The 17,802-nt window shown below is 39.8% G+C and overlaps 1 protein-coding gene across 2 annotated transcripts in view; it reads right to left on the bottom strand.

Annotated features, from left to right (window-relative positions):
* Positions 1 to 17,802, bottom strand: part of EXD2 (exonuclease 3'-5' domain containing 2) — a 96,831-nt gene that overhangs the window by 46,823 nt on the left and 32,206 nt on the right. The window contains exon 1 of one of the 2 annotated variants that reach the window (XM_082617464.1): positions 15,309 to 15,397. The exons of the other annotated variant lie outside the window; for it this stretch is intronic. The gene's annotated coding sequence lies outside the window, so the exon portion shown is untranslated. Of the gene's footprint in view, positions 1 to 15,308; positions 15,398 to 17,802 lie in introns of those variants that run through there. 2 annotated transcript variants of the gene reach the window in all.

Below are 17,802 nucleotides of genomic sequence, written 5' to 3'. Positions count from 1 at the left end.
AGCCCTAGTGGTATATCTACATGGAATGCTAACCAGCAATAAAAAGGAATTTATTACTGATACATGCAATCTGGATGAATCTCAAATAACATTAGACCGAGTGAAAGAAGCCAGATACAAAAGAGATACTGTATAATTCTATTTATATAAAGTTCTAGAACAGCTAAAACTAATCTATAGTAGAAAAAAATATGAACAATAGTTGCCTCTGGGAGACGTGGGTACAGGGAATAGACATTTAAGCTGAACACCAAATGACAAAAAAAGCCAGATACGACAAATTCTAAGGAAGAGCATTTCAGGCATGAAGGAACTTTCTGGAACTGTGGTAAAGTTTCATGTCTTGATGGAGGCTTGGGTTACACAAGTGTATGCAATTGTCAAAATTCAGGGATATTTCTGATTTTTCTCCTGTTGGCCCAACTAAAGAATTAATGACTGCTGGTTCATTCATTGTCTATCTTTCCCACTAGAATGTAAACCTCATGAAAATAGGGACCTTAACTGCTTCTTCATTTATATATAAATATCTCTAGCATGTATAGGGACCTTAACTGGTTTCTTCATTTATATATAAATATCTCCAGCAAGTAGCACAGAACTGATAGCAATAAATATTTATTGAATGAATAAAACTCAATTCAAGGTATTATATGTTAACATTTTATGATAAATATTTCTTTTTTAAATAAATGAATGAATGAATTTATTTATTTATTTTTGGCTGCATTGGGTCTTCGTTACTGCGTGCGGGCCTTCTCTAGTTGTGGTGAGTGGGGGCTACTCTTCATTGTGGTTCACAGGTTTCTCATTGCAGTGGCTTCTCTTGTTGCGGAGCACAGGCTCTAGGCATGTGGGCTTCAGTAGTTGTGGCTTGCAGGCTCAATAGTTGTGGCTCGCAGGCTCTAGAGCACAGGCTCAATAGTTGTGGCACATGGGCTTAGTTGCTCCGTGGCATGTGAGATCTTCCCGGACCAGGGCTCAAACCCGTATCCCCTGCACTGGCAGGCGGATTCTTAACCACTGCACCACCAGGGAAGTCCTATGATAAATATTTCTAATTCAATTATCAAAATTACAAAAATCCATTTATTCATGTGAAACAAAATTTTTTTCCCCTTATTGAACCTTTATACTATAAAGAAGCAGTATGGTTCAATACTGGGTTAGGAGTGAGAAAAATCAAATCTTGTGTTATAGACTGAATGTTTGTGTCCCTCTGAAATTCATGTGGAAATCTCAACCCCCAATTTTGGGTATTAGAAAGTGGGGCCTTTGGAAGGTAATTAGGATCAGATGAGGTCAAAAGGGTGGCACCCTCGTGAATGGGATTAGTGCCCTTAAAAAGTCACAAGAGACCTTGCTTCTCTCTGACCTCTGCCATAAAAGGATACAATAAGATGTTGTTGGCAGTCTGCAGCCCAGAAGAGAACTCTCATCAGGACTCAACCATGCTGGCAATCTGATCTCAGACTTCTAGCCTCCAGAACTGTGAGAACTGCTGTCTATAAACCACCCAGTCTGTGGTATTCTATTACAGCAGCCCAAACGGACTAAAACACCTTGCTAAGGACTTGCTTGGGGATCCAAAACTTTCAGTGCTTCACTATCTTCAGTGACTGAAAGGATCTGCCATTCTTTTTAAAAAAATTGTATAAAACAACAACATCAAACCGATAACAATGGTTACCTAAGGGTAGTAGGGTTATAAATAGTTTGGATTTTTCAAATTCTATACAAGTATGTATATATTCATAATTAGAAAAAAATAAGTTTTTTTCGTGGTGCTTTTTTTTTTTTTTTTTTTGCTGTACGCAGGCCTCTCACTGTTGTGGCCTCTCCCGTTGCGGAGCACAGGCTCTGGACACGCAGGCTCAGCGGCCATGGCTCACGGGCCTGGCCACTCTGCGGCATGTGGGATCTTCCCGGACCGGGGCACGAACCCGTGTCCCCTGCATCGGCAGGCGGACTCCCAACCACTGCGCCACCAGGGAAGCCCTCGTGGTGCTTTTTAGAGATAGGCAAAGTAAATATCCCACTTAACATTTAAGACATATGATTATATTCCTGAAATAAATCTCAATTTAATGAATTAAACAAATATGTTAAAATGTTTAGAGCATAGCATCAAGTAGAGGATAACAACATGAGACTTAGAGTCAAATATCCTGAGTTCAAATCCAGCCTCTGCCAATTGCTAGCTATACAAACTTGGGCAAATTACTGAACTTCTCTAAGCCTCAGTTTGCTCCTCAGTAAAATGGGAAGGATAGTACCTACCATGTAGGATTATTGTGAGACTTAAGTAAGATGATCAAAACACTCAGCATATTGGCTAGCACATTAGGGTTCAATAAATGTTAGCTATGACTACTACTGAGGTTCTATAAACCACAGAACTATTAAAGGAAAACAAAGAATCATAGAGTTAAAATTTAGAAGCCAAATTCAGCTCCCACACAATTCAAGATTTCTTTCCACGTTAATCCTGACAGATCATGACCTTATCTCTACCTGAATACGTCCAGGAACAGAGTTCATTACCTTAAGAGGCAGTTTTTGTTGAAAAGTCCTTGCATTCTGTGAAAGTTCCCTACATAGAAACTGCTCTCTTTGATGTTCAGTCTGGCCTCTGACATGACAAGTGTTTACTCCCTCCTTAGAGCTTGTGAAATATGTGAAGATAGCTCTTATGACTCCCCTTAGTACATTCTACTTAACCCAATCAGCTTCCCGTGACCTAGTTTATAGACCACTTGCCATTATGGCTAGATCTTTCTGAATGGCTCCAAGCTTGTCAAGGTATCTCTTAAATATGGCACCCAGGTCTGTATTCAAAACTTGAGACATGTTCTAATTGATGTGGACTACATTGGTACTATTACTTCCCAGGGTCTGGACCCTATATTTTATTAATGATGGATGAAATGATAGGTTTTTGAATAGCAGAATCACACTGACGACCCTCATAGAGTTTGCAGTAAATTAAAATTCACTGAAACCATATTGAGTTCCCCATTTTATATACTTGTAATTTATACTTTGCACTTAAATCCAAAATTTTACATTTCTTTCTTCTAAATTTCCTCTTGTCTGTTTCAGCCAAACATTTTACCCGTTGAGACCAATTTTCATCTTGATTGTGCCTTCCCTCCCAACTTAAACATGTTTTTGTATAGAAAAGTGAATTTCTGTTTTCAAAGAAAATAACAGCATCTAACATGTTTTTATTAATTCATTTTTCAAATTTATTTTTGTATTTCAAACTATCTCCATGTTTAATAACACTAAAATGAGGTTATGTTACAGTAGAAAAGTTGAAAAAACAGAGTATTATTGATTTGCTTCCATTGAAAAGGGCTCCCTCAGATCTAGAATTTCCAGGCTATCAGGTTCCTACTTATTCTTTATCACGTGTGGCCTGAGAAAAAGAAAGACCTCACAGGGAAATTGAAGAAGCAAGTGGGGTACCTCCATATGAGGGAACTGTTGGCAACATTCAAAAAACTTACTAATTCATTTTTATATGGAGAGATTTTGTGTGGGTTTTTTCCCAGCCAAGGGATTCATTCAGCAAACATGTAAATAGCACTTTCAATAAACCAGACATTGTGCTAGACTTTGGGTAAAAAGAGTTAAATGGCACAAGCTGCTTTCAAAAATGCAGGATTCAGAAAAGGAGAAATGCATGTATTGAACAAGCTGCAATTTGGTGAGGAAACACCAACAGAAGCACACACGAGTACAGGGATGGCAAAGAGGAAAGAGTAAGGGGATTATTAAGAGAAACACTCGCTGAGAGGGATGAACACTGAGACTGGTACTGGTGTTAAAAAATGAGCAAACAGGGCTTCCCTGGTGGCGCAGTGGTTGAGAGTCCGCCTGCCGATGCAGGGGACACGGGTTCGTGCCCCGGTCCGGGAAGATCCCACATGCCGCGGAGCAGCTGGGCCCGTGAGCCATGGCCACTGAGCCTGCGCGTCCGGAGCCTGTGCTCCGCAACGGGAGAGGCCACAACAGTGAGAGGCCTGGGTACCGCAAAAAAAAAAAAAAAAAAGAGCAAACATTCTCCAGGTGCACAAGGCAGAGGGAACAGCACATGCAAGGATACAAAAGGCATGAAGCATCGTGGTACTGGTGAAAGAGTACAAGCAAATTTAACACATACTGTAAGTGTAAAATACCGAATTTTGAAGAATTACTCTTTAAAAAAGTAAAAAATATCTTACTGATAATCTCTATATTGATATTTTAAGGTGAACTTTTTTATTGTAGTAAAACATAACATAACACAAAATTTACCATTTTAATCACTTTTAAGTGTAACATTCAGTGGCATAACTGCATTCACAAGGTTGTGCAACCATCACCACTATCCATTTCTAGAACTACTTCATCATCCCAAACAAACTCTGTACTCATTAAACAATAACTTTTCATTCCTCCCTCCCCCAACTCTTGGTAACCTCTATTATACTTTCTATCTCTATTAATTCCATATTGATTTTTTATATCTTTTTTTTTTTTTTGCCGTGCCACGTGGCTTGCAGGACCTTAATTCCCTGACCAGGGATCAAACCTGTGCCCCCTGCACTGGATGCGCAGAGTCCTAACCACTGGACTGCCAGGGAATTCCCGATTTCTTACATCTTATGTTGAAATAATATTTTGGATATACTAGGTTAAATAAAACCTGTTAAAATTAAATTCACCTGTTTCTTTGTATACTTTTAATGTGGCTACTAGAAAGCTTTAAATTATTTATGGGGCTCACATTATATTTCTACTGGATAGCACTGTGCTAGAGCACAATGTGCAAGTAAGGAAACACAGAGGGATGATGCTAGAAGGAGTAGATACAGGTCAAGTTGTGAGGAGCCTTCTATTACCCTGAAAGATAACACCTTATAGGTAATGGAGAGCCAATAACAGACTTATAAGGGAAGTGACAAGTTCAGGCTCCTATTTCAAAGAACACCATGGTGGCAGTGTGGGTGCTGGACTGCAGGAGGGCAAGGCTAGAGGCAGGGAGACCCGTTAGAAAACTCATAATAGCACAGCCAAGAGGGAAAGAAGATCCAAATCAGGGCAGAAGAAGGCAGAATGGAAAAGAACAGTTCCTAACAGAACGGTGGCATTGGAATCACCTGGATTAATAAACAAGTCACAACTTTTACAACTTAAAATTTTGAAAGTTTGATGAATATAAAATCAATAGCTTTCCATACCCATTATAACAATATGAAGAAAATCCCATAGCAATATAAGCTGTTTTAAAACTACAAGCCACATGTTTTTTGTTTTATTTATTTAGTTAGTTAGTTAGTTGCTCCAGGTCTTACCTGCGGCATGCAGGGTCCTTAGTTGCAGCTCAAGCACTACTTAGTTACAAACTCTTATTTGCAGCATGCATGTGGGATCTAGTTCCCTGACCAGGAATCGAATCCAGGCCCCCTGCGTTGGGAGCACAGAGTCGTAACCACTGTCCAACGAGGGAAGTCCCACAAGCCACATGTATTTAAACAACAACCACATGTACACACAAACAAACCTAGGTGTAAACTCAACAAGAAATGTGCAAGATCAATATGAAGAAAAACAGAAAGCTTTACTGAAGATATAGAAGAAGACCTGAAGAGCAGAGATATATTATAGCAGCTGTCACTTACAGAGCACATATCATGTGCCAGGCTCTTTACATGCATACTCATGTATACTCATATATACATTACTCATTTAATCTTTTCAACAACCCTCTACAGAAAGTACTATAATTACCCTATTTTTCTTTAATAAACAAGAGATTGTTTTACAGAAATACTCAAAATAATGTAGTAAATTAAATACTAACTTAATTTTTTAAAAAAGTTTAAAAAAATGAACTGACAGACAGCAGAAGCAAGAACTACAATCCTGCAGCCTGTGGAACAAAAACCACATCACAGAAAGACAGACAAGATGAAAAGGCAGAGGGCTATGTACCAGATGAAGGAACAAGACAAAACCCCAGAAAAACAACTAAATGAAGTGGAGATAGGCAACCCTCCAAAAAAAGAATTCAGAATAATGATAGTGAAGATGATCCAGGACCTCGGAAAAAGAATGGAGAAAATATCAAGAAGATGCAAGAAATGTTTAACAAAGACCTAGAAGAATTAAAGAACAAATAAACAGAGATGAACAATACAATAACTGAAATGAAAACTACACTAGAAGGAATCAGTAGCAGAATAACTGAGGCAGAAGAACGGATAAGTGACCTGGAAGAGAGAATGGGGGAATACACTGCCACAGAACAGAATAAAGAAAAAAGAATGAAAAGAAATGAAGACAGCCTAAGAGACCTCTGGGACAACATTAAACGCAACAACATTCACATTATAGGGGTCCCAGAAGGAGAAGAGAGAGAGAAAGGACCCGAGAAAATATTTGAAGAGATTATAGTCAAAAAGTTCCCTAGGGGCTTCCCTGGTGGCACAGTGGTTGAGAGTCCGCCTGCCAATGCAGGGAACATGGGTTTGTGCCCCTGTCCGGGAAGAGACCACATGCCGTGGAGCAGCTGGGCCTATGAGCCATGTCCGCTGAGCCTGTGAGTCCGGAGCCTGTGCTCCGCAACGGGAGAGGCCACAACAGTGAGAGGCCCACGTACTGCAAAAAAAAAAAAAAAAAAAAAAATTTCCCTAACTTGGGAAAGGAAATAGCCACACAAGTCCAGGAAGTGCAGAGAGGCCCAGGCAGGATAAACCCAAGGAGAAACATGCTGAGACACATACTAATCAAACTGACAAAAATTAAACACAAAGAAAAATTATTGAAAGCAGCAAGGGAAAAATGACAAATAACATACAAGGGAACTCCCATAAGGTTAACAGCTGATTTCTCAGCAGGAACTCTACAAGCCAGAAGGCAGTGGCATGACATATTTAAAGTGATGAAAGGAAAGAACCTACAACCAAGATTACTCTACCCAGCAAGGATCTCATTCAGATACGACAGAGAAATCAAAAGTTTCACAGACAAGCAAAGGCTAAGAGAATTCAGCACCACCAAACCAGCTCTACAACAAATGTTAAAGGAACTTCTCTAAGTGGGAAACACAAGAGAAGAAAAGGACCTACAAAAACCAACCCATAACAATTAAGAAAACGGTAATAGGAACATAATATCGATAATTACCTTAAACGTGAATGGATTAAATGCTCCAACCAAAAGACACAGGCTCGCTGAATGGATACAAAAACAACACCCATCTATATGCTGTCCACGAGAGACCCACTTCAGACCTAGGAACACATACAGACTGAAAGTGAGGAGATGGAAAAAGATATTCCATGCAAATGGAAATCAAAAGAAACCTGGAGTAGCAATACTCATATCAGGTAAAACAGACTTTAAAATAAAGACTTCCTTGTTACAAGAGACAAGGAAGGACACTACATAATGATCAAGGGATCAATCCAAGAAGAAGATATAACAATTATAAATCTATATGCACCCAACATACGAGCACCTCAATACATAAGGCAACTGCTAACAGCTATAAAAGAGGAAATTGACAGTAACACAATAATAGTGGGGGACTTTAACACCTCACTTACACCAATGGACAGATCATCCAAACAGAAAATTAATAAGGAAACACAAGCTTTAAATGACACAATAGATCAGATAGATTTAATTGACAGTTATAGCACATTCCATCCAAAAACAGCAGATTACACTTTCTTCTCAAGTGCGCACAGAACATTCTCCAGGATAGATCACATCTTGGGTCACAAATCAAGCCTCAGTAAATTTAACAAAATGAAATCATATCAAGCATCTTTTCTGACCACAACGCTATGAGATTAGAAATCAAATACAGGGGAAAAGAACGTAAAAAACACAAACACATGGAGGCTAAACAATACATTACTAAATAACCAAGAGATCACTGAAGAAATCAAAGAGGAAATCAAAAAATACCTAGAGACCAATGACAACAAAAACACGATGATCCACAACCTATGGGATGCAGCAAAAGCAGTTCTAAGAGAGAAGTTTATAGCAGTACAAGCCTACCTCAAGAAACAAGAAAAATCTCAAATAAACAATCTAACCTTACACCTAAAGGAACTAGAGAAAGAAGAACAAACAAAACCCAAAGTTAGCAGAAGGAAAGAAATCATAAAGATCAGAGCAGAAATAAATGAAATAGAAATCAAGAAAACAATGGCAAAGATCAATAAAACTAAAAGCTGGTTCTCCGAGAAGATAAACGAAATTGATAAACCATTAGCCACAACCATCAAAGAAAAGAGGGAGAGGACTCTAATCAAGAAAATTAGAAATGAAATAGGAGAAGTTACAACAGACACCGCAGAAACACAAAGCATCCTAAGAGACAACTACAAGCAACTCTATGCCAATAAAATGGACAACCTGGAAGAAATGGACAAATTCTTAGAAAGGTATAACCTTCCAAGACTGAACCAGGAAGGAATACAAAATTTGAACAGACCAATCACAAGTAATGAAATTGAAACTGTGATTTAAAATCTGCCAACCAAAAAAAGTCCAGGACCAGATGCCTTCACAGGTGAATTCTATCAAACATTTAGAGAAGAGCTAACACCAATCCTTCTCAAACTCTTCCAAAAAATTGCAGAGGAAGGAACACTCCCAAACTCATTCTATGAGGCCACCATCACCCTGATACCAAAACCAGACAAAGCTCCTACAGAAAAAGACAATCAGAGACCAATACCACTCATGAATACAGATGCAAAAATCCTCAAGAAAATACTAGCAAACAGAATCCAACAACACATTAAAAGGATCATACACCATGATCAAGTGGGATTTATCCCAGGGATGCAAGGATTCTTCAATATACACAAATCAATCCATGTGATACACCATATTAACAAATTGAAGAAGAAAAACCATATGATTAACTCAATAGATGCAGAAAAAGCTTTTGACAAAATTCAACACAATTTATGATAAAAACTCTCCAGAAAGTGGGCATAGAAGGAACCTACCTCAACATAATAAAGGCCATATACGACAAACCCACAGCAAACATAATTCTTAATGGTGAAAACCTGAAAGCATTTCCTCTAAGATCAGGAACAAGACAAGGATGTCCACTATCACTACTATTATTCAACATAGTTTTGGAAGTCCTAGGCACAGCAATCAGAGAAGAAAAGGAAATAAAAGGAATACAAATTGGAAAAGAAGAAGTAAACCTGTGACTGTTGGCAGATGACATGATACTGTACACAGAGAATCCTAAAGATGCCACCAGAAAAGTACTAGAGGTAATCAATGAATCTGGTAAAGTTGCAGGATACAAAATTAATGCACAGAAATCGTTTGCATTCCTATACACTAACAACGAAAAATCTGAAAGAGAAATTAAGGAAACACTCCCATTTACCATTGCAACAAAAAGAATAAAATACCTAGGAATAAATCTACCTAGGGAGACAAAAGACCTGTATGCAGAAAACTATAAGACACTGATGAAAGAAATTAAAGATGATACCAACAGATGGAGAGATATACCATGTTCTTGGATTGGAAGAATCAATATTGTGGAAATGACTATACTACCCAAAGCAATCTACAGATTCAATGCAATCCTTATCAAATTACCAATGGCATTTTTTACAGAACTAGAACAAAAAATCTTAAAATTTGTATGAGGAAACAAAACACCCCAAATAACCAAAGCAGTCTTGAGGGAAAAAAACGGAGCTGGAGGAATCAGACTCCCTGACTTCAGACTATACTACAAAGCTACAGTAATCAAGACAATATGGTACTGGCGCAAAAACAGAAATATAGATCAATGGAACAGGATAGAAAGCCCAGAGAAAAGCCTACGCACCTATGGTCAACGAATCTATGACAAAGGAAGCAAGGATACACACTGGAGAAAAGACAGTCTCTTCAATAAGTGGTGCTGGGAAAACTGGACAGCTACATGTAAAACAATGAAATTAGAACACTCCCTAACACCATACACAAAAATAAAGTCAAAATGGATTAGAGACCTAAATGTAAGATGGGACACTATCAACCTCTTAGAGGAAAACATAGGAAGAATACTCTTTGACATAAATCACAGCAAGATCTTTTTTGATCCCCCTCCTAGAGTAATGGAAATAAAAACAAAAAAACAAAGAAACAAAAAAATGAACTGACCATCAAAAAAGTGAAAAACCCATGGGATAGGAGAAAATATTTGCTAGTCATAGATCTCGTAAGGGCATGTATCTGGACTATATAAAAAACTCTTATGGGACTTCTCTGTTGACGCAATGGTTAAGAATCTGTCTGCTAATGCAGGGACACGAGAATCCCTGGTCCGGAAAGATCCCACATGCCGTGGGACAACTAAGCCCATGCGCCACAACTACCGAGCCTGCGCTCTAGAGTCCACATGCCGCTACTACTGAGCCCACGTGCTGCAACTACTGAGCTGCATGCTGCAACTACTGAAGCCCACATGCCTAGAGCCCGTGCTCTGTAACAAGAGAAGCCACCGCAATGAGAAGCCCACGCACCACAACAGAGAGTAGCCCTTGCTCACTGCAACTAGAGAAAGCCCGTGGGCAGCAAAGAAGATCCAACACGGCCCCCCCAATTTTTTTTAATAAAATAAAATTTTAAAAACTCATAACTCAATAATAAAAAGACAAAGAAACCAATTTAAAACAGGCAAGAATCTGAATAGACATTTCTTCAAAGAAGATATACAAATGGCCAATAAGCACATGAAAAGATGCTCAACATCATTAGGTATTAGGGAAATGCAAATCAAAACCACAATGAGATACTACTTCATACCCATGAGGATGGCTCTAATTAAAAAGACAGCTAATAAGTGCTGGCAATAATATGGAGAAATTAGAACTCTCATACATTGCTGATGTTGACAGAAAATAGTACAGCTGCTTTGGAAAATAAGCTGGGAGTTCCTCAAATGATTAAACATAGAGTTGCCATATGACCTAGCAATTCCACTCCTAAGTATAAATCCAAGAGGAATGAAAACACATGTCCACCCAATAGTTCATAGCACCATTATTCCTAAGAGCCAAAAAATGGAAACAAACCAAATGTCCATCAGCTCATGAATGGATAAATAAAATGTAGCATATCCATAATGTTATGTGTTGAATTGTGTTCCCCCAGAAGATATGTTAAAGTCCTCACCCCCATTACCTACAAATGTGACTTTATTTGGAAAAGGCCTTTGCATACCTAATTAAGTTAAAATGAGGTCCTGCTGGAGTAGAGTGAGCCCTTAATTCAATATAACTGGTGTCCTACGTGAAGGGGAGAAGAGACGCAGAGACAGACTTGCACAGAGAGAATTACGATGTGAAGACAGACACTCTGGGATGAAGGCCATGTGAAGACAACAGAGGCAGAAGTTGTAGTTACACAGCTGCAGCCAAGGAATGCCAAAGAATGCCAAGGATTGCTGGCAACCCCCAGAAGCTAGAAAGAGGCAAGAAAGGATCCTCCCCTAGAGCCCTCAGAGAGAGCACAGTCCTGCTGACCCCTTGATTTTGGACTTTATAGCCTTCAGGGCTGTGAGAGAATACATTTGTTATTTTAAGCCACCCAGTTTGCGTTACTTCAGTACCGTATCCCTAGGAAACAAATACACCATATGATACAATTTTCCTCACCAATATAAAGGAATGAGTACTGACACATGCTACACCATGGGTGAACCTTGAAAACATTATGCTAAGTGAAAGAAGCCAATCACAAAATACCACAAATTGTATGATTCCATTTATACAAAATATTTAGATCTATAAAGGCAGAAAGATTAGTAGCTCTCTAGGGCTAGGGTGTTGGGGAATGGGAAGGGGAGTGACTGCTAATAGGTATGGGATTCTTCGGGGGATGATAAAAATGTTCTAAAATTAGGTTGTAGTGATGGCTGCATAATTGTGAATATACTAAAAATCACTGAATTGTACACTTTAAACAACAAATTATGTGAATTACATCTCAATAAAGCCACTTTAAAAAAAACTACTTGAGGACTTCCCTGGTGGTGCAGTGGTTAAGAATCCACCTGCCAGTGCAGGAGACACGGGTTTGATCCCTGGTCCAGGAAGATCCCATGTGCCGCGGAGCAACTAAGCCCATGCGCCACAACTACTGAGCCTGCACTCTAGAGCCCGCGAGTCACAACTACTGAGCCCGTGTGCCACAACTACCGAGCCTGCGTGCCATAACTACTGAAGTCCCCGTGCCTAGAGCCTGTGCTCTGCAAGAGAAGCCACTGCAATGAGAAGCCCGAGCACCACAACGAAGAGTAGCCCCTGCTCGCCACAACTAGAGAAAGCCCGCACACAGCAATGAAGACCCAATGCAGCCAAAACAAAACAATAAAAAACAAAACAAAAAAACTACTTGACAAGCTGATTCTAAAATTAATCTGGGGGCTTCCCTGGTGGCGCAGTTGTTGAGAGTCCACCTGCTGACGCAGGGGACACGGGTTCATGCCCCGGTCCAGGAAGATCCCACATGCCGCGGAGCGGCTAGGCCCGTGAGCCATGGCCGCTGAGCCTGCGCGTCCGGAGCCTGTGCTCCGCAACGGGAGAGGCCACAACAGTGAGAGACCCGTGTACTGCAAAAAAATAAAATAAAATAAAATAAATAAATAAATTAAATTAAATTAATCTGGAAAATAAATTGTAAGACTACCACCAAAACACTGATTAAATAATGAGTATGTGAGCTGATAAAGTATATGACGTCCAATAAAATAACAATAAAAATAATCATGAGGACTATTTACACTACTAGATATCAAAGTATAATATATATTTGATATAGAATGTTACGGTATTGGTCCAGCAAAATAGAAAATTAGGACATAGAACAGAACAGAGTCCAGAAACAGACACTATGTGGGTGAGAAATTAGTACATGATAAATGCGGCATTTTAGATTAGTGGGTCAAGAATGGACTGATATTCAGAGTGACATTGTTTGGAAAGAGTAATGCACATACCATTTTCTCTCTCTCTCTCTCTCTCTCTCACACACACACACACACACACACACAGGAATTAGAGAAAAACTCTACCATATAACAACTTACAGGAGAAAACATACTCATAAGAGAAAACTCTGCTTCAAGGTAGAACAGGGTTTTTCAACCTCAGCACTACTGACATTTTAGGCCAGAAAAATTCTTTGTTGTAGGGGCTTTTCTGTGCATTGTAGGATGTTTAACATCATCCCTGGCTTCTACCCACTAGATGACAACCAAAAAAATGTCTCGTGACATTGCCAAGTTGCTCCTAGAAAGCAAAATAGCTCCCATTTGAGAACCACTGGGATAAGGAATGAAAGCCACAAAATACACAATACACATAGTAAAAGACTGATACATTTAAACATAAAATGTACAACTTTTGTTCTACAAAGATGCCATATGGTTAAAAGATAAGTAACAACTTTAAAATGCAGTATGTTGGGAATAAATATTTCAAACATATATGAATGATAAAAGATTAATATCCTGAATATATAAAACACTACCATATATAAAAGACAACCCAATAGAAATGAGACATTTCTCAAAAGAGGTAATACAAACAGCCAACAATCATGAAAAGATGCTCAATCTCGCCAATGACTAGAGAAATACAAATTAAAACACCAAGTTAGAGTCATTTTCCACCCATCAGATTGGCAAAAGTAAAAAAGATTGATATCATCAAATGTTTAAAAGAGCTGGGGAAATAGGTATGATTATACACTGTTGGGCAGTTTGGCATTAAACGTCCACACCCTCCTACCCACTAATTCCACCTGCAGGTTTCTATCCTTGACAAATGCTCACTCAAGCACACAGATGCAGGTGGAAGGATATTCTCTGCGACACCGTGCCTAATGGTGAAAAACTGTAAGCAACCTATGGTATCTCACATACAATGGGATCTTAACACACTCTGGAATTTACAGAGCAGGTAGAACGAATATGCTAAATGTCTACGTATTGACAAAGAAAACGTTCCAAGACCCATTTTTAAGCATAAAAAGTCTAGTTGTTGAAGAGGTACACTATGGCACATTTGTAAAAGTTTAACACAAAACCTTACATACTTATATGTACAAACACATATCAATAAATGTAAAGACAAAGAAATAGAAAAAACACCCCAAACTGATAACAGTTTTTACCTGGGGTCAAGAGATTAAAGAAGAAAAGATGGAGATGTAAAGAGATAGGTCAAAGAGGATCTATTTTGTTTAAATTTTTGATATGATTGTATGCATGGACTACAACCAAAATAAATACAGAAGAATACATTTTTTAAAACAAACTCAACTTGACCAAAATTTATAATTCCTTCCCCCTCTTAAACCTCTTTTCTCTCGTACCTCGTAACTTTGATATTAACAAAACCTTTCAGTGCTGTTCCTTCTACCCTTGCAATGAAACTAAAAAAATACGGTATAGTGTTTTCAAGGAATGGGTATCTAAGGGAGTTTGCGTCCAGTAATATACTAAAAGTTTATAAAGGTTTGGGTTTCGTTTATATTTAAACGAGCAGATATCAATTTTGTAATAAATAATCATTAACGTTCTGGTTCTGATCTATTCCAGGGATGCGAAAAGGGAAAGAGGTGGCTCCCAGCAAGGCCCGGAGCAGCGGGTGTGGTCTGGGAGGAAAGAGGTGGTAACAATGGGGGCGGGGGACGAATGGAGGGGACCAAACTGTAACTGTGCACGCGGGCAACACGCAGCGCCCAAGGAGTTGCCAGATGCTGCGAGCGGTGCTTCCGTTTTAGCTAATTGGGTCAAGAAGCCACGAAGGCGAGGGGCGGGTGGTTGTGGGGTGGTGGTGGGATGAATTGGGAGATTGGGATTGACATATATGCACTAATATGTATAAAACGGATAACATAAGAACCTGCTGTATAAAAAATAAATTAAATTAAAAAAAAAAGAAGCCACGAAGGTTTGGTATGTACTCCTATAGAGAGCAAAAGGGGGTCCGAGGAGGCGGCCAGGGAAGGGCATGGGAGGCCGTGGACCGAGGTGAGAGCCCTCGGAGTGCACCTGGGTGCTTAACCGCCCCCGCCACGGGCAAGCGGGGCGGGGAGAGGGGCAGGGCTAAGTCGCTTGGGGAAAACGAGGTCCCCGCAAGCAGTCGCCCCCGCACACGGTGACATCGCCAGCTTCCTGAGCCCTCTCCGCAATCCGCGCTGGAAACCCCCTCCGCCACTCGCACAAGTCTGGAGAAGAGCCTCCCCCGCCGCTGATCCTCGCTTACCTGCGGCCCTGGACCCCAACGGAACACCTGCGGCGCCTAACGTTGAAGAACTGGAACCTCTGTGGCCACCCTCGCGCACCCACCCGGATCCACTAGGACCGAAACCACTTCCGGTCCTGTGACTGGCTGAAGGGACAACCCCAGTCGGGGTGTACAAATGGACGACGCCATCTTGTACGGAAGCAGCTGGGGGCAGGTGGTGCCTCCCGAGTTTCTCCACTGCTGAACAAAAGATTTGTTAAAATTGGAAAGCCTTAACATCTTTTCAGATAAGTGGTGTTTTTGTTTTTGTTTCCGGGTGATATTTTTGTTTGTTTTGGTTTTAAAGAAAGAAGCCTCTGGAACCCTTACAAATGCAATCTGGGACATCTAACTGTCCTTACTAATTAGCTCCAGTAGTGTTTCTCCACTGCATAGATACTCTTAACTGTTAAATGATGAAGGTAAATAGAAGAGACACTTGTTTAAATAATGTATTCCTCATTAGCAGCGCATTTTATACTATAGCCATTATAATAATTTATGCCATCTTTTATAATAACCACAATACCTTCCATTTATATTTAAAAACTTTCATTCACCCAGTCTTTATCAGCAACTGTTATTTGTGAGGCAGCTAATGTGTGCTATGTGCTGTTGCTTTGTCATAGAATGTGTAAAATAGGAGAAATGAGACGTGCATAAACAATATAAGGGATAATAATAGCTGCCATTTGATGACTGTGATCACAGTGTGCTAGGAACTTTGCAAAACGTTTTACATATTGTGTCTCATTTAATATTCATAACTTCACGAGACAGTAGTAGTATTAGTACCGCATCACCAACCCATCTGAAGAATGGCCACGAGCTGATCACTCACACCCACAACCCCTTTCCCACACGCTGTCTTTAAAAACCTTTCCCTGAAAGCCATCGGGAAGTTCAGATCTTTTGAGCCCTAGCTGCCTGGACCCTTGCTTGGTGTCTTGCAATAAATGCTGCACTTTCCTACACTACAATCCAGTGTCAGCCGATTGGCTTTACTACGCGCAGGTGAGCGGACCCAAGTTTGGTTGGGTAACAAATGTAGTGATTACTCTTAGTGGGGTAGTGACTCTGGAAGAGAACATGGGGAGGTTCTTGAAGTGCTAATAATGTTCTGTTTCTTAATCTGAGTGCTGGTTTACATGTGTGTTCAGGTTACATATTTATGTTGGTTTTCTGAATGCATACATACATCAATAAAAAGTGATGGGTCTTTTTTGGGGGGGGGTTCTTTGGGTTTTTTTTTTTTAATGAAAATAAAGGAGTGAAAAGTTTATAAGCCCAAAGAAGAAAAAGAACAGGAGAGGCGATAATAGCAGTCAAACAAATATCAGTATAATTTTAGAGGATAGAAATTAGATTAGAATGGAAAGATATATCATTTGAGGGATCCCATAATAAACTGTCTACATCCATAAGCAATCACCCTACATTTAAGGCCCAGTCAACAAGCCCCATCTATGCATAAATAATTTCCAGTCAACTTTTTAGTACTTCACTCTGTCTTAGTCCCTTTGGACTGTAATAACAAAATACCATTGACTGGGTAGCTTATAAACAACAGAAATTTATTTCTCACAGTCCATGATCTACATGCTGACAGATTTATTGTCTGGTGAGTGCCTACTTCCTGGTTTATAGACAGCTGTCTTTTCACTGTGTCCTCACTTAACCAAGGGTAGGGAGCTCTCTTGGGCTTTCTTTTTTTTTTTTTTGCCACACCACACACCATGTGGGATCTGAGTTCCCCAACCAGGGATTGAACCTGCATCCCCTGCATTGGAAGGATGCAGTCTTAATCACTGGGAAGTCCTCTTGGGCCTCTTTTATAAGGCACTAATCCCACTCCCACCCTCATGACCTAATCACTTCTCAAAGGCCTCTGCCTCCTGATACCATTATGTTGGGAGTTAGTTTTCAACATATTAATTTTGAAGGGACACAACACATTCAGCCTATAGCACTCTTAAATACGAAAAGACATCCAAGACTCACCAGTGATTGCAGGATTGTCTCCAACACTATTAATTAACATTTACTAAGGAACATGTATAAACTCTGCACCCAGTATTTTGGGCACACACATACTTTAAAAACAAAGATTTAAGAAAATTAATTTTAATTTAGGCCATTGAACAACTTTCTACATACTGAAAAAAAAATGCTATCACACAGATCTCATTTTCTGACCACATTACAATTAAGTTAGAAATCAATAATAAAATGATTGTTTTTAAAACTCCATATATTTGGAGAATTTTTTTATTATTATTATTATTTTTTTGCGGTACGCGGGCCTCTCACTGTTGTGACCTCTCCCACTGCAGAGCACAGGCTCCGGACGCGCAGGCTCAGCAGCCATGGCTCACGGGCCCAGCCACTCTGCGGCATGTGGGATCTTCCCGGACCGGGGCATGAACCCGTGTCCCCTGCATCGGCAGGTGGACTCTCAACCACTGCGCCACCA

The sequence above is a fragment of the Mesoplodon mirus genome, assembly GCF_964341445.2.
Source record: "Mesoplodon mirus genome assembly, chromosome: 4".
In the NCBI taxonomy this organism is placed as follows: Eukaryota; Metazoa; Chordata; class Mammalia; order Artiodactyla; family Ziphiidae; genus Mesoplodon; species Mesoplodon mirus.
Note: the sequence above shows the minus strand (reverse complement) of the source record. Positions and strands in the feature narration are given on the sequence as shown.